Source organism: Nyctereutes procyonoides, unplaced genomic scaffold, assembly GCF_905146905.1.
Source record: "Nyctereutes procyonoides isolate TBG_1078 unplaced genomic scaffold, NYPRO_anot_genome, whole genome shotgun sequence".
In the NCBI taxonomy this organism is placed as follows: Eukaryota; Metazoa; Chordata; class Mammalia; order Carnivora; family Canidae; genus Nyctereutes; species Nyctereutes procyonoides.
Genome location: NW_026575049.1, coordinates 38,048,004 through 38,070,933, shown reverse-complemented (window position 1 = coordinate 38,070,933; position 22,930 = coordinate 38,048,004). Strand labels below are relative to the sequence as shown.

Here is a 22,930-nt window from a genome sequence, read left to right as displayed (position 1 = left end):
AAATCTAGCCAGAACTTACCTGCCTTCTATTATCACCATGTTCCACCTTCATTTAAATTCTAGACCACAGGTGGCAAGTTTTTTCTGGAAAGGGCAAGAGAGCAAGTGCATTAGGCTTCGTGGTCTCTGCTTCTCTGTTGCCACAACTCTGCATTGCATCTGGAGATCAGCCACAGACATTAAGTAAAGGGACGAGGTGGCTCTGTTCCAGTGAAACTGTACTGGCTCCTGCTCTCTGTGTGAAGACTGCACCTGTACCTGTCACTGACTGTCGCACCTCCTACGTGTGTATGCTTTCCTTGCATTGGCAGCAGCTCAGCTCTAGCTGAGTCTTGTGAGCAGACGGGACCTCTACCACATTGCTTCAGACATGAAGAATACAGTGGGTCTCTTCCCTCTGCAGTGAGATACATTACAGATCTTGCTACTCTTTCATTGTTCATGTGGGGGTAAGAAAGGCATTTGGAGCAGAAGCAGGACACCACTGATGTGTACTTGATGGGCAAAGCTTTGTCGTAAGACACTGCAAGTTTGGAGTTGCTTGTTTCTATAGCAAAACCTACTGAAACTGATGGATACATGTCATGTTAACTCCATGTCAATCTTGATTCATGTAGGCTGGGGGAGGACTGGGAGTGGGGTGGGGAAACCCAAACATAGTTTCAGAAGGTGTTCATTGACTAGGAGATCTATGATTTCATGCTATCTTCAGCTTCTAAATGAGCTGCTAGGAGAGTAGTACTTTAAAGCAATGGAACTTCCATAGAACATTTCTTTCTTTCTCCCTATTTCTCAGTCCCCAACAGCCTGAAATAGAAAGCAAGCTGAGTAAGATTTTTAAATCGCCCACTAATTGTTTAGACTAAAACTTTCAGTTTCTTCTTCCAATAAATAATCTCATTATAAAAGTAATGATGCTGTGGTAGAGATCTTTATTTTGCACCTATTTAGTAGGCTCTTGCACATTCCTAAGCAGTATTTATTGAACTTAATGCCTCTGGTTGGCTTCTGTGGGGGATAGAGGTACTTAGAATTATTTCAATATTATAAGCCTTTCACAAATAAGCTTTAGTCACAGCATTCCAATGTATTTTAATTATGAGGAAAATTATGCAGAATAATAATTATTGATATAAAGATGACATTTTAGTTCAAAGATTTATTTATTTGAGAGAGAGCATGTGCATGCACAAATGAGGGGAGGGGCAGGGGAGAAGGAGAGAGATCCTCAAGCAGACTCCTCATTGAGTGCAGAGCCCAATGCGGGGCTAAATCTTAGGACTCAGATCATGACCTGAGCCCAAATCAGAAGTCTGATGCTGAGTGACTGAGCCACCCAGGAGCTCCCAAAGATGCCATTTTAAATCTTTATAGCTCCCATTTTGTTCTAACCAAAGCAAAATTAAGATGGTGGCTTGATTTCTATTATAAATGGCTCAGAGTAGATCTTCAATAAATTAATTCCATCCAAAGCATCCTTGCCAAGTAGTGTGCTGGACCTAAGACACACAGTGATGAGCACAGCAGACATGGACCCTGCCATCATGGAACTCTGGAATACCACTGGAGATGGACACCAATCAATTAATCACACAAATAATGTTAAAATTGCAACTCTGTTTAGGGTTGTGAATAAGAGATACATGTACTTTGAGAATGCATGTTAGGATTCACCTAGTTTGAGAATCAGGGGAGGCTGCTCTGAAGAATCAGTGCTTGATCTGCTCCAGGAAGAGCAGGGATTACTAGGTAAAGAGAGGTGAAGGAGTGTTCCAGCAGAAGCAGTAGTGTGTGCAGAGACTCTGTGGTGGAGGAAGCACACTGGATACTTAGGCCTAAGGCAAGGCTAGTGTGGCTCATAGCATATAGTTCATGGTTAGCAAGGCACAGGGTAGACTAGAGAGGGGGCCAGACCACACAGCCCTTATAGACCAAGTCAAGGGCTTTTATGTTAATTGGAGGTGGTTAATATTCTCCTGGATGAGACAGGCTTGATACAATCAAATTGTGCTTGGAAAACATCACTCTGGCTGCAGGTAGTGAACACGTGGGGTATGCATGCAGGTGAGTGTGTACATGGTAAGGAGGGCATTGCAGTGATCCAGGTGAAAGCTCATGCTAGCTGAGGCCAGAGGGTGGTTGGGAAATGGAAAGGAAACAGGAAGTTTAGAGGCTAGGCTAAACTAGGCTTTGGAGATACACCTTTCAGACCCATGAGAGGAGATGTGAACTAGAGATTTGGAAATAGATACTATTGCACGTAGCTTAGAGAGGTCTGAATTTGGGCAAAATAAGCAAGTCACTACTATCACAGATATAAATCAGGTTGCCTAGGGAAAGTACAAAGTGAGCAGTGGAGAGGCCCCCGATGTGAGCCTTGAGGAAGGCTAACTTTTAATAAATTTGGGGAGTTTTCAGCCATTATTTCTCCAAATAGTTTTTCCACTCCTCTGTCTCTCTCTTTTCATTCTGTTACTCCCATCATGCATATGTGGATGTTCTTAACAGTATCCCACATTTCTCTGAGGCTGTTTTCACTCATTTTTTTCTCCCCATTTACCCTTTAGATTGCATTGTTTCAATCAGTCTTCAGATTCACTAATTCTTTCTTCTGGTGAGCCCCACTAGTGAACTTGCTATCTCTATTTCAGTTATCACATTCAAAAGGAAAATTTCCATTTGGTTCATTCTCATAATTTCTATCACTTTATTGAATAACTATATTCAATGTGTATTGTCATCAGACCTTCCTTTATGTCTTTAATTTATGGTTTCTTCCAGTTCTTTGAACATAATTGTAATGGCCGCTTTGAGGTCTTTATAAGTTAAATTCCACTACCTGGTTATTCTCACAGGTAGTTTCTATTACCTGCTTTTTCCATAATGTCACATTTTCCTGATTTTTTGGTTTGTTTGTCTTGAAACTGGACTTTTTAGATAATATGTTCTAGCAACTCTGGATATTAGCTTCCCATCCCCCATCCCTGGGCTTGTTGTTGTTTGTTTATTTGTTTAGTAACTGGCTAGATTATTTTAGTGAAGTCTATTCCCCCTTAGGAGGTATGCACCTTGAGTGTGCCCAGTCACCCTGGGATGACACTGCTTTTGGCAGGGCTGTCTTTAATTGTCTCCTTCCTAGACCACACTTAGATGGTAAAGTCCACTAATTGCTGGCTGATTGTTTTCAGAAATGCCTCACTTGTGTTTATTATTCCAGAGATTAACCATTAAATTTAGGGTAATTTAAAGGAATAATCTCCAAGGTCAGTGACTGATATTTGCTCAGACTCCAGGTGAGCTCCTATCTCTCTTTCCTAGGTTGTCTTGGACAGGCTAGCTCGATTGCCTTCACCATAGCTCGATTGCCTTCACCATGACTTCCACCATTTATGAGAATGCCCTTAAGGGATCCCTGGGTGGCACAGCGGTTTGGCACCTGCCTTTGGCCCGGGGCGCGATTCTGGAGACCCCGGATCGAATCCCAAGTCGGGCTCCTGGTGCATGGAGCCTGCTTCTCCCTCTGCCTCTTTCTCTCTCTCTGTGTGTGACTATCATAAAATAAATAAAAATTAAAAAAAATTGAAACTGTTTATACTCTGTTCCAAATGAAATCAATTTTTTTGGGAAGAGATTAGGAGCTCTTTGTTTAGGGCCCCTTCTCCTCTTAGGTAAAATGTGTGAGCCCCAGCATTTGGAGCTGGGGTTGGGAACAATGGTGTAGTTCTCTTTGAATGACATTCTCACTTTAGGGGCTGAGTGATTGGTGGAAGTAAGGAGCAATAGACTCAGGTGTTTTTAGGTTGTGTCTCCTTGGATGGAACTAATGCTTTATGAGCCAGCAAAGGACCACTGAGGACTCAGTATTCTCATTGATGCCATTCAAGATAGAGCCTCTGTCTTATAAGTGGAGTTTGAGCAGAAGTAGAGAGTCCTCACTTCTTGGCACTGCTTGCCTACAATTTAGCCTCACCAACAGGTAGTTGGGGACAGGATGAGAAGTGCTGATACCCTGCTCCTCTTGTGGAGAAAGCCCTTTGACTAACTGCTGGAGAAAAAGAGAGCTCTCTGTTCCTGGCCGCACCACTAGGCTTTCTATTGTATGGAGTTGGGAACAAGATTAGGGGTCTCAGTTCAAATACCACAAACTCTTGCTGTTCTTATCAAATTTTCAGAGATTTTCTTAATTTGTTTCTGGCATTTATTATATACCCTTTGGACCATTTCCATAGACATTAAATAATTCTTTTTTTTTTTTTGGAAGCAATAAACCTTATAGGTAACTGAAAAAGGACCTGAGTGAGAATTATGAAAAATAAAAAGAACATGTACAATTGTATCTTCAAGAATTTTTATGGAACATTATGACACATTAAATTAAGATATCCACATTCTCTAACAAAAATGAGCTGATTTGAGAAAAGGTAGCATGAAAATATTCTTTTTTTAAATTTTTATTTATTTATGATAGTCACAGAGAGAGGGAGAGAGAGGTAGAGACACAGGCAGAGGGAGAAGCAGGCTCCATGCACCAGGAGCCCGACGTGGGATTCGATCCCAGGTCTCCAGGATCGCGCCCTGGGCCAAAAGGCAGGTGCCAAACTGCTGCGCCACCCAGGGATCCCGCATGAAAATATTCTAATGCAGTACTGACCAATAGAACTTTCTATGATAATGAAAATGTTCCATTATCTCTGTGTTGTTGAATACAGAATTTACTAGCCCCATGAACACTCACAAAGTGGCTAATTCAATTGAGGAACTGAATTTTTAATATAAATAGCCACATGTGGCTAGTGATTACCAATTGAACAGCACTTCTAATGCCTCATGGATCAAAATCAGTGGTTTCTTTGGGGGGATTTTTCTAATCACTGCTGAAGGGTGTAGAGGGTTGGGGGGTGGAAAGAGAGAAAAACTCTTAACAGCAAAATTTAACTATTTAAACAAGTTCTGAAACTCTACAGCTTTCAGAGGCAGGGGATGAGGAAAGAACTCTGGAGAAGACCTGAGTATGCCCTTGAACTCCTGGCTAATGCCAAAGTGAGTAAAAGGCCTGGGATTTGGCTCACTTACATGGGAAAAGGCCTATGGTGCCACTCACAAAACCTGAGGCTTGGGCCACTTGCGTGTGGAAATCTTGGCTGTGGGGCTGGCAGGGAAGTGAAAGTGCTCATTTCCAGAAAAGGGCCAGGTTTCCAGGACCTGAAGAGGAGTTAGAGGTGGAGAGAGAAACTTCGGGGCCTTTCTGGCCACCTGCAGGCTGAACAGGCCCTTTCTTTTTGGGATTAAGGTCTTATTCTTGCTCTTGAATACTCTGCTGGGATCCAGGCTTATTCACCAAGAAGCTGGTCTCTTCTGCTAGCAGGTCTGTGTTGTAGGTGATGAGTTTACACATGTTGAACCATTGCTTGGCCTGGGGGCTAATGCCATAGCTGGGGAGGGCATACTGCCACTGCAGCAGGCCCAGGTGTGTGATGAGCAGGTGGTAGTAAGTGGTAAAGGTATCTGTGAGAAAATTCAGGAGAACACTCTGTCCAGGGACCAGATCTCAGTATCTTGTGCTAACATGGGTTTCCCTGTTTCGTAGACAAGGCAGACCTTTCTGTTCCCATTGCAAGGATCCAGCTCAAATATCACACTGCAAGACTCAAAGTGAGGCTTCTCCGGTGGGTTCTCACTGGCTTCAAGTGTATCATCCTCCAGGTCTGCCAGAGTTGGTGCATTAGGGAATGAATACGTGGAGGACTGGTTGAGTGGAGTCAGTTTTGAGTTTTGAGATGCTGTTAATCGCCATGCTTCCCGGTGGAGTGGTGTGCTCATCCAGCTTCACACTCTATGTCATGTGGAAGCCATTGGTCACAGGTAAAAATTCTTCAAATCCTCATGTAGCTAGTTATTATTATTTTTTTTGTTCCCATGAAGAAATCATATGACGTTCAGCAGGTGGTTTTTCTATGCTAGTCATCTCTGCCACACCTAGGGGAGATTTGAGGATGCAGGTGATCCCCAGGGTCAGTTTCTCCAGGTGCTGCTTGCTGCAGCCCTGGGGCAGTGTCTCCTCCATGGCTTGTGTCCCCACTCTGTGTGAAGTGAGGGCAACTGTAGGGACCTGAATAATTCTTTAAAGGAAATATTTTTCACCATTTTCACTGGGCAGTGGGTCTACAGAGTTTATCACAGAGTTTGTCATGCCTGAAGTCCCCCTCTGAAAGCTAACTTTCAGCAGCAGTGGTAGATGAGGATGAGCAATCCAATGAGGGAAAGAAGGAATGATCAGAGAGGTATAGAGAAAACCAGAGAGTATATCATTTAAGTCAAGACACCATGGTTGGTAGATCATGTGAGATGGAAATATATGCTTTGAAATTTACATAAGGAAGTCATTGGCATTGTTAATTTTGGTGGGGTGATGATGGTTCTGGAAGCCAGTTTGGATGCAGTAAGGATGGGAGCCAGGCCAAGAGTTTGGCCTGTTTGGATGTAAAGAGTATGGATGACTATTACATTTTTTAAATATAAAATTTGTAGAAGAAAAGTTTAGAAAAATAATAAAATGAGCATATGTATACCTGCCACCTATTTTATTAAATTTTGATATGTGGTCATATTTAGTTGTGATTAAAATAAATTAAAGATGGAGTTGAGTCCCCTGGTATACTCTTTCCCAATCTCTCTCCCTATCTTTTAGCTGTAAGTATTATCATTAATTTGGTGTCTTTCATTTCTGTGCATATATAATACTATAACTACATCTACATGTATATGTAAATGATACAAACTATTGCTTATGTCTTTAATATGTGTATAAATGATATTATATGGTACATACTTTTCCAAAACTTGTTTTTAAAAAATCCAATATTGTGCTTTAGGAATTCATCCATTTATTCACAAGAGATATAAATCAAGTCATTTATTTTAGAAATGTGTCCTAATTTGGCAACTTCTATTGATGGACATTATGTTACTTATGAGCATTTCTTATTATAAAGAGAGTTCCACTGAACTTTCTGGAGTACACCTTCTTGTACACATGTGTCAGGATATTCTTAAAAGTGGGGATGCTGGGGTATAAGCTCACATGCCTGAAGTTTTGGCAGATGGTGTCAGTGGCTCTCCAGAGTATCACCAATGGCATATGAATCTGTTTCTTTAACATCCTCATCATCAGACTTCCAAAATTTGCCTTTCAGAAGGATGTAAAATGTATTTTGCTACAGTTTATTTTCCCCATTTACTCATGGGGTTCAACATCTTTATCCTGTTAATTGGTAATTTGGCTTCTTCTGAATGACTTCCTTGGTGTCAAAAGGCACCAAGTGTCCTTTTGCCCACTATTATCTGGGGATCTGTTTCCTGATTAACTTGTATGAATTCCTCATGTGTTGGGAAAGCTAATTTTTAGGAATGTCCATTATGAATATATTTTTTCAATCCATGCCTTATTCTTCAGTTTATTTGGTTTATTTCTTTGAACATTTTAAATCTGAATGTAATCAGACTTAAAAATGTCTTCCTTTATGGTTTGTTATCTTTGTTTTTGGTATTTGAGATAAGCCATTTTATTTGGGTTTTCTCTTTTTATATTTCAATCATTGTTGTTATCAGAAGGGGTGGGTCAAACATGAATTTATTGCTCCCTCTGGACCCTCTAAATAACTCTTGAAGATGTTATGAAAAGCCCAAGGGGCATGGTAGTGGTAGAGTGAGGGTCACATTGGAGTGCTTTAAAAAAGTAGCAGACCCTTCATAAAGAGTGGAAAGGAGCTTATAGAAGTATGAGATGGTGTGTTTAAAGCCAGTAGTATGCATATGATCGAGATGAAGAGGTGAGTGTGCAGAAGACTATTGGTACAAATAATCACACATGCTCATTATGTAGATGCATAAGGACCCTAAAAAGCTGGGAAGTGATGGAACAAATGACCAGGCGGAGTTACGGACCCTAAGGAGGAGGAAGGAAACATTTCTGCTATTAACACAAAGGAAGAAGCTGGGATGTGGGAGATGCAGCTGGATTTGCTTGTGAGGAATTAGGGAGATGGAGCTCTTCTGCTTAATGGCTTCAATTTCCTCTGTAAAACAGAGATTCATTATCTGTAGAAAGCGAGAGGTAGTAGGATGGGAGAAGACAGGTTATTCTCCACCTTTGAAGAAAGTGAGGCAGCCATGTAACATGTGAAAGATAGTAGAATGAGTTGATTAGAAGAATGTAGCAGGATTCCCAGGAGGGTCCGTTTGAAGATGTCTTCTGAGGCTCCCACATTGAGCACGCACTGGCTATTGTCTTTGCACTGTCGAATCCCAGGTTTCTATCTCATAATGAACCAGAACCTGAAAATTCCACACAGCTTCTGGGACTTAGGGTGGAAGAAAGTGAGGCATAGAGATGCAGCTCACTTAGGATTCTGTAATAGATTTGGGCTGTCACCTGAGGGATGGAGGCTGCCTGGGGCAGTGGTCACCTGGTTGGTGATCACGTAGAGAAACGGCACCAACTCCTTGGGCCTCTTCCAGTGAAATAAATAAATAAATAAATAAATAAATAAATAAATAAATAAGCCATTTGATTACTTTTCAGTTGTGACTTTGTAAACTTACCAGTTTTTAAAAAATGAATAGACTAGTTTTTTTAGAGCAGTTTTAGGTTAACAGACAATTGAACAGTAAGTTCAGAAATTCTCCATATACTTCCTCCCTACCTCCATGGTTTCCCCTATTATTAATAATGTGTATTGATGTGGTAAATTTGTTTAAATGGATGAATCAATATTGATACCTTATTATCAATTAATGTCTATAGTTCACATTAGGCTTCATTCACTCTTTGTGTTGCACATTCTATAGGTTTTGATGAATGCATTATGTGATGTGTCAACCTTCTCCCCCACATTTAATCCCTGGCAAACACTAATCTTTCAACTGTTTCTATAATTTTTTCTTTTCCAGAATGTCCGTACTGGAATCATACAGTGTATAACCTTTTTAGATTGGCTTCTTTCACTCTGCAACAGAGATTTAAATTTCCTTCATAGCTTTTTATGACTTGATAGCTCATTTCTTTTTATTGCTAAATAAAATTCCACTGTATGGATCATGATTTTTTTATCCATTCCTATTTTTTTCAACTGTCATACTTTTTTTTTTCAAAATTCACATTCACTCTTGAATGGCATCTTGTTTTTCCCAAGATAAATTATGAGTAAAGCTACTATACGCATGCATGTGGAAGGTTTCACGTGGACTTATGTTTTCAACTCAGTTGGGTGAATGCTAAGGCATGTGACTCCTGGATCATATGATGAAGACTATGTTTAACTTTGTAAAAAACTACCAAATTATCTTCTAAGTTGTACCATTTTGCATTCTCACCAGCAATAAACAAGAATTTCTGTAGCTCCACATCCTTACCAGCATTTGATGTTGCCAGTGTTTTGGATTTTAGCCATTCTAATAGGTGAATAATGGTATCTCATTATTATTATAATTTCCTTAGATATGGAGCTTCTTTTCATAAGAAAAGGCCATTTGCTATCTATAAATAAGATGAGGTGTCTATTAAGGTCTTTTGTACACTTTTTAAATGAGTTGTTGTTTTCTTATTGTTGACTTTTAAGGGTTCATTCTTCTCCTAGAAGAAAACATAAGTGGCAAGCTTGACATTACTCTTGGCAATATATTTTTTGGGTTTTCTCCAAAGACAGTGGCAACAAGAGCAAAAATAAACAAATGAGACTACATCAAACTAAAAAGCTTCTATATAGTGGAGAAAGCCATCAACAGATTAAAAAGACCACTTTTTGAGTGGGAGAAGATATTTGCAAATCATATATCCAATAAGGGGCTAATTATCCAAAATATGTAAAGAATTTATACAACTCAATAACAACAACAACAACAAAACCCCCAAATGATCTGGTTAAAAATGGGCAGAGGCTCTGAGTAGACATTTTTTCCAAAGAAGACATACAGATGGCAAACAAGCACAAGAAAGATGTTCAACATCACTAATCATCAGGGAAATGCAAATCAAAACCACAGTGAGCTGTCTCACACTTGTCAGAACAGCTAGTATAAAAAAGACAAGGAGTAACAAGCATTGAAGAAGTTGTAGAGAAAAGGGAGCACTTGTATAGTGTTGGTGGGAATGTAAATTGGTGCAGCCAGTACAGAAAACAGTATGTCAATTCCCTACGAAATTAAAAATAAAACTATCATATTCCGGGGATCCCTGGGTGGCTCAGCGGTTTGGTGCCTGCCTTTGGCCCAGGGCGTGAACTCAGAGTTCCAGGATGGAGTCCCACGTCGGGCTCCCGGCATGGGGCCTGCTTCTCTCTCCTCCTGTGTTTCTGCCTCTCTCTCTCTCTCTCTGTGTCTATCATGAATAAATAAATAAAAAAAATCTAAAAAGAAAAAAACTATCATATTCCACTTCTGAGTATTTATCCAAAGAAAATGAAAACACTAATTCAGAAAGATGCACATAACCCCATGTTCACTGCAGCATTATTTATGATAGCCAAGATGCGGGAACAACCTAAGTGTCCATGCATGGATGAACGGAGAAAGAAGATGTGGGAGATATACACAGTGAAATACTACTCAGCCATAAAAAGAAGGAAATCTTGCCATTTGCAACTACAAGATGGTCCTCGAGGGTATTATGCTAAGTGAAATAAGTCAGAGAAAACCAAATCCATTTGATTTTGCTTATATGTAAAATCTGAAAAACAAATGAACAAACAAAACAAAACTCATAGATGCAGAGTTCAGATTGGTGGTTGTTAGCAAAGAAGGAGGTTAAGGGGTGGGGAAAAGGGTGAAGAGAGTCAATTGTGTGGTGACAGATGGTAACTGGGCTAACGTTTGTGATCACTTTGTGCTGTATGCATGTATTTGTTGGGCTGGCGAGACTGGGGAACCTCAAAATGCTGAGGCCAGCAGCCTCCCAATAATTCCGCCCCACTCCCATTTTCTAGCCAACACCGCCTTGCCACCCTACCCTAACTTAGCTTATGAAACCTGTAACCCTTGCTCTAACCAGAAAAAAAAACAAAAAACAAAACAACAACAACAAAAAAAAACCCAAAAAAAGAAAAAACAAAAAAACAAAAAAACCCAAGACCCGGAAAAGACTGAAAAACCTGAAAAACACCACCAAATAAGGAAACCTTACCTCATATTTCCCTACCAACCCTCCCGCCAAAAGCTCCTCATAAACCCTCTTGCGACCTGCCTGGGGGCGACTTCCCCTGCTCTCTCCCTCCCCTGTGGGCCGGGGAACCTCGCCCCAGAACGCGCCCCATTAAAAGCCTGTTTGGCCCAACTTTTGCCTGGCCTCTCTATTCCATTTCACTACTGGTCAGATTAAACCTGACATTTGGTGCCGAAACCCGGGAGGAGATCAAGGCCCCACGCTGGTGGGGAGCCTCTCTCTTCTCACCACCAGGCTCAATGGCCCCCTGGGGGTACTTTGGACTAAACCTGATATTAAATTATTATGCTGTACAGCAATAATATATTGAAGCAAATATATTATTATGTACCAATTGTTATTAATTTCTGGTTACATATTGTTGTCATCAGGAAATATACTTGGTATGATTTCACTTTTCTTAAATTTGCTAAGACTTGTTTTGTGTGTGACCTAATACATAATTTACCTGGAGAATGTTCTGTGTGAACATTAGAAGAATGTATATTTCGTTGCTTTGGGATGGAATATTCTGTACATATTTGTTAAGTCCACTTGGTCTATAGTTTTATTTAGGTTATTAGTTTTCTTTCTGGACAATCCATTTATTGTTGGAAGTGGAGTATGGAGTATCCTACTGTTATTGTATTGATGTCTTTTTTTTCTCCTTTCAGATATGTTAGTATTTGCTTCATGTATTTAGGGGCTATAATGTTGGGTGCATATATATTTACAATTTTCATATGCTTTCGATGAATTGACTTTACCATTATATAATGACTTTCTTTGTCACATGTTACAGTTTCTACTTAAAGTCTATTTTTTTTTCTGATTTAAACAAAGCTACCTCTTTTTTTTTTTTTTTTTTAAGCCTTTATCTCTCCTTTATTCTGAAGTACAACTTTGCTGAGCCAGGTTGTCTTGATTGTCCCTTTTCTTTTTCAGCACTTCAAACATAGCATCTAACTCTCTTCTGGCCTGCAAGGTTTCTGCTTAGAAATCAGAGTTTCCTTATGTAAGGATTATTATTATTTTTTTATTTTTTATTTTATTATTATTATTATTATTATAATTATTTTCTTTTGCTGCTTTTAAAATTTTCCCTTTGTTTTTGATTTTGGTCAATTTTATTGTGTGCCTTGGAGTAGAACTCTGGGTTGAAACCTAGGAGTTTCATAAAATTGGATGTCCCATCTCTTCTCATATTTGAGGAGTTCTTAGCCGTTATTCCTTTAAATCTGCTTTCTTTCTTTTTATACCTCTCTTCTCTTTCTGGGACACCAATAATGTGTAGATTGTTTCTCTTCATGGCTTTGCATAGAGTGTGGTATCCATATTCATGCAGGCTTTTTTCACTCTTGTTCATTCTTTTTTCTTTGTTTGCTTCTACCTGGATAATTTCACAGTCTTTGACTTCACAGATTCTTGTTTATGCTTAGTCAAGCCTGATATTGACGCTCTCTTTTTTTTTTTTTTTTACTTTTTATTTTTTATTTTTTTTTATAAATTAATTTTTATTGGTGTTCAATTTACCAACATACAGAATAACACCCAGTGCTCATCCCGTCAAGTGTCCCCCTCCGTGCCCGTCACCCATTCACCCCCACCCCCGCCCTCCTCCCCTTCCACCACCCCTAGTTCATTTCCCAGAGTTAGAAGTCTTTATGTTCTGTGATATTGACGCTCTCTATTGCATTTTTCATTTCATTCATTGTGTTTTTAGCTCCAAAATTTCTGTTTGCTTATTTTTCATGGTTTCTAGCCCTCTGTTAAACTTCTCATTTTTTTCGTGAGTTCTTTCTCTGATTTCATTGAATTGTCTTTTGATGTTTTCTTGTAGCTCACTGAACTTCTTTAAAACAACTATTTTGAATTCTTCATCAGGTAAATTGCAGATTTTTGTGTCTTTGAGGTTGGTTTCTGGAAAATTATTGTGTACCTTCGGTGGTATCATGTTTCCTTGATTTTTCATGTTTTTTGAAGTTTTATATTGCTGTCTTTGCATTTGAAGAAGCAGTCACCTCCTTTGTTCTTTCCTGACCACCTTTTGTTAGCCCTGCTAGGGATTCTGAGGCTTTCTCAGACATTTTCTTTGCATATACCAGCTTTGCATTTCTAATTTCCTCTTAAGATTATATGCCTTTTCTAGATCTTGCAAAGCCAAACTAGGTGCTTTCTCTAGGTGTTGCTAAATGCTCAGGTTTGTGTATTTTCCCCTAGTTCTGTAGTGTCTGGCTGGCTTTTTGTGCCTGCTTCCTAACTGTCTGCAAAATCTTGCACTTGCCTCCCTCAGGAGCACACACACAGAGCAGCCACGGGGTGGGAGTTTGTGTGGGTGAGGCATGAGAAATGTTTGGGGTGCCTGTGGAAAAGTTAGGGGGACCCACAGGCAAGGAGTCCCTAGTGGCTTAAAAGCAGGCATCCTGATGGAATCTGGAAAATGGCTAGTAGGATCTACACATCTTAGATGCCCTCCAAGAGCCCTAGCTGGTGTTCTCCCAGCCCATCCCCACCCCAAATCACACAGCACACATCAGCATTCTGCAGGGGCAATTAAGAAATGGGCTTCTTTGACAGTGTTCTACAAAGTGGTGGAAGCCAGGTACTCACTTGCTCTCACTTCCCCCTTGGGAGAGATCTGGACTGAGAAAGTTTTTCTTGGCGCTGAGCTGTGCCTCCTTGGGGAAAAGGGACATGGGTAAAATGGCACTGTTCCTCGAACCCTCTTTGCTGTGTCCAATCTTGGATATTTTTTTGCTCCAACAATATGCTAGAACTTCTCTGCTGTACTGGAATTCCAAAAATGTCCTCTCATCTGTGGGTGATTGTTAAAATAGGGATTCTTTTAGGAGAAAATGGTAGCAAACTCCTATTTTGCCATTTTGGTGTTATCACTCTCTTTATACCTGCTTAGTCCTTTCTAATATTACCTTATTATAAAGAATGATGTGAGAAGCCCCATTGTGTGGAGCCTTTTTCTACATTAAGGAGTATTTCTCTAGAATATTTCCTAAAGTAGAAATTACTAGCTACAAAGTAAAAGCAGTTTTAAGGGTCCTGAGTTATACTGCCAAATTGCTCTCCTGAAAGGTTCTGCAAAATTACAGTTCTGATAGCAAGACACAAGCCTGCTTGTTTCATTTCCTTCCCTATCATTGAATATTACCTAAATACATTTGTTAATTTCAGAGGCACTTTCTGATATGTTCTGATTTAAAGTTTTGAAACTCTATAGCATTCTATTTATCCTCAAATATACAAGCTTGCATATCATTGCAGCAAGGAGAAAGAGTATTTCTTATCTTGCTGTTGTTTAGTAGTCACTAAAATGAAAAAATTTCAAACACACTTGTGTTTCTTTTTCTGTGATGTATATAAGTATTTGTACACACACTTTCAAAGCAAAATCATTAGCTCATTATCTCAAGATAAACATTCAATCAAATGTCATTAGTATTCACATCGGAAACAAGCAGATTTTTCATTGTGAACCATCAAGATTGCCCAGCCTATAGGGAAGAGATGAAAAAGAGACAATTGCCAGAGGAACTAACAGCACAGTGCTTTTAAGGATCCATAAAGAGCGTATAGTTCTGCTTCCTGCACACCTGTTTTCATTTGTGCTTTCAAATTGAAAGAAGTTTATAATGAGCCTTGACGACAGTAAGGGCCATATGTGTAAGACGATCATTGCTCTAGCCTGTGGCTTGCCTATAAGAGTTGTGGTTGAGAAATACCATTTTACACTCTGTAATAGGAAGCAATAAGAACAACCTTTCCTTTTGTGTGTGTTTAGAGGTTCTTCCATGCACCTGTGCATTGGCATTGGTATCTACTTCAACATTTACCAAATATATAATTTGGGGAAACAGCTCTAGTAAGTAAGAATAAGCATATGCTAATGGTTTAAAACCAATGATTCTTGTTTTATTTTGTTTTTGTAAATCCCCTCTTTTAAGCCTTAGCTTCTCACCAATCTCTGGGAAGAGGGAGCCTTGGAGGAGACAGATCCAAACCCAGGACAGTCATCTGGTATGTGGTTGCAAGTTAAGTTCATTGAGTCCAAAGCTCTTGCTCTTTCAACACTAGTAATGTTTGTCCCTCACTTCTTGAATAAGGTCCAAAGCCAACATCTTACTTTCTCTGCTCTTTTCCTGGTAGCTGGAGGTGCTGCTGTAACTTTGATGGGTTCCATTAAATATCATGGGTTTTATGGCCTCCATCCAAAGGACCCTTTTGTGCTCACCCAAAGACAAAATCCAAGTACAAGTAGGGGTGATGTGGGTGCAGGACTTTTCATTTCATGAGGACCTTTGACTACATTTGACTGATTAAAATTATGTGGTTTGGAAATTATCTTTGTATATGAGAGCAATGCTAGTTGCTATCACTTGGAAAGCCAATCTGCATCTCCTTTGCCAGGGCTAATAGCTGGTTTCATTTAACTCTTTTCTGGACTGTGTAGCATCTGTGGGTATATATGTGGGCAGCCATTCACCTTGAGAGAATATAACTCTTGAGCTGGAGGGAAGGCCAGGCAGTCAGTTTAGCTCCCTCTAGAAAGAGTGCCAGTATCTTGGGCACCTCGATCTTATCGTATGACAGATGGAGACAGCTTCTTTAACAAGGAAAACAATAGAAGTGTTTGAATAATTTAAGACTTTGTGTCAGTATTAATATTGGTCCTGGCTCCATATTAAATTGCTTTTCGTTCTGAGTAGAACGCTTAAGCACTGTCTAGGTTTTCTCAAGTTTTTCTTGTGCAATGGGATAAGAACTTGGAATATCACAAAATTTTGCTAAATCAAATAAGATAATAAGTGGGGAAGTACTTTGTAAAATTAGAGCAATATGTGAGCTGGTTGTCTAGATAGCTGTGTTCCCAAATCTTACATTTCTCTTCCCTCTGTCCCATGACTCCTCATTATTCCCCGGCCCTGCCAGGTGCATCACAAAATTCTGTCAGAAGTGTCAGGCTAAGGTGATTTCCATCCAGAGAGCAGCTTGGAAAAGTCAGCTCCCTGCAGTAAACACTGCAGGTATGAACGTTCTCAGTTCTGTAGACTGAGCATCTGATTCGTGACAGCTCATACTCCTTAACTGCTTTCATCTCTGACATTCTAGCAAAGAATTACCTTTGCACCGTTTCAGCTGATAGAAAGGAAATTGCTGTTTTGTGGTATTTGTTTGGAATTAGGTGGCAGAAAAGAAAACATCAGTACTCTGCTAGGCAAGCCATAAAATGGGATTTATCCCTTCAACCTATTGTAAAATTAGAAGACTCCCAATAAAACAGGGAGCACAGAACACACTTTCCAGAAGTAAAAGAGAACAGAGCATATGGTAAATTGAGCAAATGGTGGATGGTAGTGGTGTGAGAGCCAGGAGGAAATCGCAAGAGTGTAGATATTTCAGTAAACTCTTAATTCAGGACCCTGGCTGTGCCCTAGGAACTTGTTTTCTTTAGGACCACATGGTTCAAAGAAAAGCATTCAAGCTAGATCTTAAAATGAGCAGGGTGAGAATGACCCCTTGAATGGACACAGATTCATTCTTTCCAGTAACCATCCTACAGCGCTTGCACTTACTTTTTAAAAACTTAGTATTTAAATACCCACCATTTGCTTCAACGTGGATGGAACTGGAGGGTATTATGCTGAGTGAAGTAAGTCAATCGGAAAAGGACAAACAGTGTATGTTCTCATTCATTTGGGGAATATGAATAATAGTGAAAAGGAATATAAGGGAAGGGAGAAGAAATGTGTGGGAAATATCAGAAAGGGAGACAGAACATAAAGACTCCTAACTCTGGGAAACGAACTAGGGGTGGTGGAAGGGGAGGAGGGCGGGGGGTGGGGGTGAATGGGTGATGGGCACTGAGGGGGACACTTGACGGGATGAGCACTGGGTGTTATTCTATATGTTGGTAAATTGAACACCAATAAAAATTAATTTATTAAAAAAAAATAAAATAAAAACTTATTATTTTTCTTTTGTCCCTCCATTCCCTTGGGCATCTAGCTGATGGGAGCTCATGTTTGTGTTTTCTTCTCAGACTTACTCTTGGCAGACAGTAGACGTCAAGGGGCCAGGAGTGGGAAGAACTTGGTCAGGTGCCCTGTGAGCGACAGGGCAGTAAATGGATGGATGGAGCCTGGTGTGCTTGGTTCAGCTTGTTCCGTAACAGGAGTTTCTCAACTACGGAGTCAGACTACAAGGCTTCTTGAAAAAGATTGGCCCTGTGCTTTCCTGAGAAAGAGTCATTAACAGTTCTGGTTGAATCAGTCTCACAAGGCTTTTGTGTAACCTGAGGACTGTCTAGAGGCCCGAGCTTGTTTTGAAAGATTACTGTTAAGCTTTGGTAAAATCTCTAACCTGTATGCTTCCTATCTGGAGAAAGAAAATACCATTCTTTAAAAAAGTTGTTACTTTGAACAAACCTTAAACCTGCAGAAAAGTCTAGATAATACAAAGAGTTTCCATATGGCCCTCACCCAACTTCCCCTGTTGTTAACATTGTAAATAACTATGGAACCATTACCAACACCAAGGAATTAACATCAGTAGGATACTGCTAACACAGCAAAGGCCATTTTTTTCTTATCTCTCCTTATTCTCCTGCAAACTGTAACTTCCAGGGTGACCCTTGTTTTTCATGCTCTTGATGTGTTTGAAGACTTTGCTCAGTTCTTTTGCTGGATAGCCCCCACTCTGGGTTTGTCTGATGATTTTTCCTGGATGACCTGAGGTTATAAACTTTTGTTAAGAATACCAGAGAATGAAGCTGTGGTCTTTCCTAGTGCATCCTATCAGGGGGTTCCAGGTGTCATCATGGTCTAATTGATGGTGATGTTGACCTTGATTACTTGGCGAAGGTGCTTTCTGCTGAGGTTTCTCCATTGTAAGGTTACAGCCATTCCTTTTGTTGTTAGTAAATCTTTTAGGGAAAGATCCATGTAGAGACAGTGCAAATCTTGCTTCTCCTGAAAACTTGCTCACTCATTTCAGCACCATCACTGGAGCTTTCCTGGAACAAATATTACTGTAGCATTTGTGTAATGTGGAGTATCTATTTCCTTTTTCCTTCTACATCGATCAATTAGTTTCCTAAAAGGGAAGGCTTCCCTTTTCCTCCATGTACTTATTGATTAAATCAATTTTATTTTATTTTTATTTTTTTATGATTTTTCCTCCGAGTTTATTTTATTTTTTTAAGATTTATTTATTTATTTATTAGACACACACACAGACAGACAGACAGACAGGCAGGCAGAGGGAGAAGCAGGCTCCATGCAGGGAGCCTTACGTGGGACTCGATCCCGGGTCTCCAGGATCATGCTCTGGGCTGAAGGTGGTGCTAAATCGCTAAGCCACTGGGGCCACCCTGATTAAATCAATTTTAAAAATTCCTATCAGTGTGAACTCAGGGATCTTTATTCCATGTTGTGTAATAACCTAATACCTTCACTTCCTATTTTTTTTTCCGCAAATGGTTCCGTCCTTGTCATTAGGACCTTCTTGAGGGTGGCTCCTGGGATCTTTCTACAAGGCTCCATCTTTTTTGAGCATTTCCTACCTTTCTGGTGCCACAGGATGCTTCAGGCTCATCTTGTTCTTTCCCTACTCTTGTCCTGGAGTTAACGACTTCATAGAGAGCCCTCGTTTTTTGTTTTGTCTTTTGTTTTTTAATTCGTGAAAGATGGTTGGAAACAAAAATCTGAGCACTAAGTGTGTTTACCATTTCTGGGCATCACTCCTTCTAGACCTCCCAGGAGAGAGTGGAAAAAACTTGCACACATGCTAACCCATACACACACACACCCCTGCACTTCTGCATCTATTGTTTACCTGTATACATGCAGGACAGCTGTGACTTCATACTGATAGTTTAGATTCCCTCCACCAGCATGAGGCCCCCTTGGGCTCCTTTTCCTTAGCTGTAACTGTTTTCTCGAACAGTGAGGAACCTGGTTTAATTAGATTCAAAATGTCCCTGTTTGCTGGGTTGTAGTATGCACATGGATTAGTTTCCAATTCACTACCCATCCTCCAGTGAGAAACGCATCCTCTGATTAGATTACAGCAGTTATGTATGGTTCTTTTTGTCTTAATTCCTACAGTTTCCAGGCAAGATGTTGCTTTCCACGTCACTTAGGTCAGTCTCCCGCTGACCCTCCCTTCGGTGTGGTTATGGTCTTCATTTGGAATACAGCCTTTAAAACAAAACATATGCCCAAGTTCACATACCAAGGTGAATGCGCTTGCGACAGCTTCTGTCTTCACTGGCTTTCTCTTTCCAAACAGATCTGCTCCCGAGGACTTCCCATGCTCAGCCACAAACTTCTTTTCTAAGCCCTGGTTTTTGTCACACACTACTGTCCTTCTTTGGAGAACTGCACGTGGTCTGGGTCCAGAGACCTGTCTAGGACTCCCGGACACACCCCAGCACGAAGGGCCTTCAGGGTGTAGGAGTGCTAGAACTCTCCAGAGTCTGCTTTGCGGGGACTGCTCACGACCCGTTGAAACCCTGACCCAGGCTGGGCCTCCGAGGGTGCCTCAGTGTGGGCTGGGGCAGGCCTAAGATGTCTCAGGCAATGACATGGGCTGGCTTTGTGCCTGGGCATCTCCTACCTGCCTGTTGTCCTTCAGATTGCTCCAGTGTCTATGTGCCTTATAACTGGAGGCACAGTGTTTCCCTTCATTTCCCTTGGCAACCCTGAGTAACTAAAAAAAAAAAAAAAAAAAAAAAAAAAAAAAAAAAAAAAAAAAAAGAAAAAGAAAAAGAAAAGAAAAGAAAAGAAAAGAAAAGAAAAGAATCCCCAAACAGCCCGCTGGGAAGCTATCTCTAGTGACCCTGCTCACAGGAAAGGGGGTGGGTGAATGCCCCCTGCTGCTCCTGCTCCAGGCCCAGGCCTGCAGGACTCCTTCCCAGATGGATCAAGGTCACCCTCTGCCTGGTCAGCAGGACCAGGGAAGGAAGGCTCATGGGAAATCCCTGGCAGAGGTAGCCCGGGACAAGAAGCTGAGTTCTGGGGGAACTTAAACGGGAAGCAGTGTGCCAGCAGGGACAACCAGTCTACAAAATGAAAACGTGGTTGTAGATTCATTTATATGTGACACCACCCACGTGCACTGTGGTTTTTGGTAGATTTTTCTACCTTTTAGACTCGAAGTTGCTAAGGGCAAAGGGATTGTTTTCATTATCTGCGTTCTTGGAAAACATGTCAGTTGAATACAGAGCCCATGAAGAAATGAATTAAAAAGGTGAGTTTTAAGACATAAGTGTCCTAAGGAAAGAATTACCAGAGTGAGAGTGGACACAGGATGCCTGTGTTGGGGGAGAGAAGCTTCATTTGGGCCACAGAGGCAGGAGAAGGGAACCAAGCAGGTGGAGAGCGAGAACACATTCAGTATAGATGAGAGAAGCATGGCGACAACTCTACAGGTATTTGGGGCATTGTGGCTGAGGAATTGGGTGGAAGCAGGGAATTATGGGGAAAGAGGTTGGCAGAGTCAATTAGGAGCAAATGCTGGAGAGTAGACGTTGTAATAGTTAGAAATTAGACTTTGTAGTCAAATAGAAGATGAACTTGGTTTCATACAAGCTAATATTTGGTGGATCTATCTTTCTATCTATCATCCATTATTGATCTATCTGAAGTAGTAGTCAAGTGTTTAGAGTTGTAAAGTTTAGAGTCAGTTTGTCAGAGGTTGAATCATATCTCCAATAGTTACACTCTGTGTGACCTTGGACAGGTCACTTCACCTCTCAGAGTCCCAGTACTTTTGATCTGTAAAGTGGGCATGGTAACAGTAACAGCTGGTCCATGGAGTGGCCATGTGAGTGGCTTGGTGGGGTACCTGGCTCTGGGAAGTGCTCAGGCTTGCCAGTTCTGTCATTAGCAATGACACTGATTGTGCATGGAAATATGACTTGCTCCCACGTTCGAGCATGAACAGTTGATGTTTCTGGAAAAAAAAAAAAAAAGAGGAGTATAAGGAAGCCATGTTTTGGGTAAGTTGATCCCACAGCAGCCAGAGTCGGCTGATGTGGGCTGACTGGGTAGCCAATTGGGGATGCGAATCACGTGCACACAAAAACCACAGAGACACAAGAAAATAAACAAGTCCCAGGTGAGTGAGGCAGATAGGGGTGAGCCCCTGGGTGGTTGGTGAGATAAAGAAAGGGAGCAAAAAAAGAAACATGGAGAAAGAAATGAGATCTGAGGTTGGTTCAACTTCTGACCTTGACTCTGGTTTTGGCCAAATAGAATATCATTTACTAATATTTAATGTGGGATTCTGGGAAAGCCTCACGGAAGATACAATGAAAATATATTATAATGGTACCTCTTTCCAGCATTATTCTACCCTTCTTGAGAAAATAGGGTTTTCCTTACCCTTGACTATTGCTGCTCATCCAGGGATGACAGCAAGCCCTCCTGATGATGTTTTTAAGATTTTATTTATTTATTCATGAGAGACACACACACACAGAGGCAGAGACACAGGCAGAGGGAGAAGCAGGCTCCATTCAGGAAGCCCAATACAGGACTTGATCCTGGGACTCTGGAATCATGCCCTGAGCCAAAGGCAGATGCTCAACCACTGAGCCACCCAGGCATCCCTCCTGATGGTTTGTAACAGCGAGTTATAAGGTGGACATTTCCCTGATTTTTGAAGGTAACACTTTGCATGTGCCAAGGAGTCAGCTGTTCTGTTCAGGGGGTAGAGAGAAAGTGAAGGTGCATTTTATCCCTTGCACTTACGAGGACATTGTAAAATATCTCTGAATTGGTATGTGTGGGTTTTTATGAACAAATGTGATATTTGGTGAAGCACTGCAGCTGTAGTATTATTTTCTTGGTGATTGAATAAAAACAGTAAGACTAAGAAGTGTGTAGACGTGTCTGAGTGGAACGGGCAGGCCTAAGAATTCCCACTTTGCCACAGAAAGTTGCTCACCTGGTCTACCGACAGGATAAGATCTTGACTACATGAGTCATTTGGTTTCACGTGGTTTGGGTTCTTCTCCTTTAAACTCCCTGAAGGTTTCCATGGGGCTAATTACATACCATTTATTAAACAACCATAAGTTATCTGTGTGCGTAAATATATGCATAGCTGTTACCCATCCCAAATCTCACTGCAGTGTCCTTCTCATCTGGACCTTCAACCTCTCCTGTGGCTGGAGAGAAGTGTCTCTTTTGTTCTTTCTTTTTTAAAAAAACTATTTATTTGTTTAAAAAATTTTTAAAAATTATTTTTATGTATATTTTTTATTGGAGTTCGATTTGCCAACATATAGTATAACACCCAATGCTCATCCTGTCAAATGCCCCCCTCAGTGCCCATCACCCAGTCACTCCATCCCCCTCTCTACCTCCCCTTCCACTACCCTGTGTTCATTTCCCAGAGTTAGGAGTCTCTCATGTTTTGTCACCCTCTCTGATTTTTCCCACTCATTTTCCCACCTTTCCCCTATAATCCCTTTCACTATTTGTTCTTTCTAATCTAATTCTTCTCCCTCTCCCTCTACTCTTCTTTTTTCTTTTCCTTTCCTTTTTCACATTTTTAAAAATTTAAATTCAATTGGCCAACATATAGTATAACACCCAGTGCTCATCCCATCAAGTGCCCTCCTCAGTGCCTGTCACCTGGTTACTCCAATCCCCCCACCTTCCTCCCCTTCCACAACCCTTTGTTTGTTTCCCAGAGTTAAGAGTCTCTCATGGT

At 40.7% G+C, this 22,930-nt stretch overlaps 1 pseudogene; it reads right to left on the bottom strand.

Annotated features, from left to right (window-relative positions):
* Positions 1-5,170: 5,170 nt before the first annotated feature.
* Positions 5,171-6,037, bottom strand: LOC129512166 (tubulin polyglutamylase complex subunit 2-like; annotated as a pseudogene).
* Between the last annotated feature and the right edge of the window lie 16,893 nt (positions 6,038-22,930).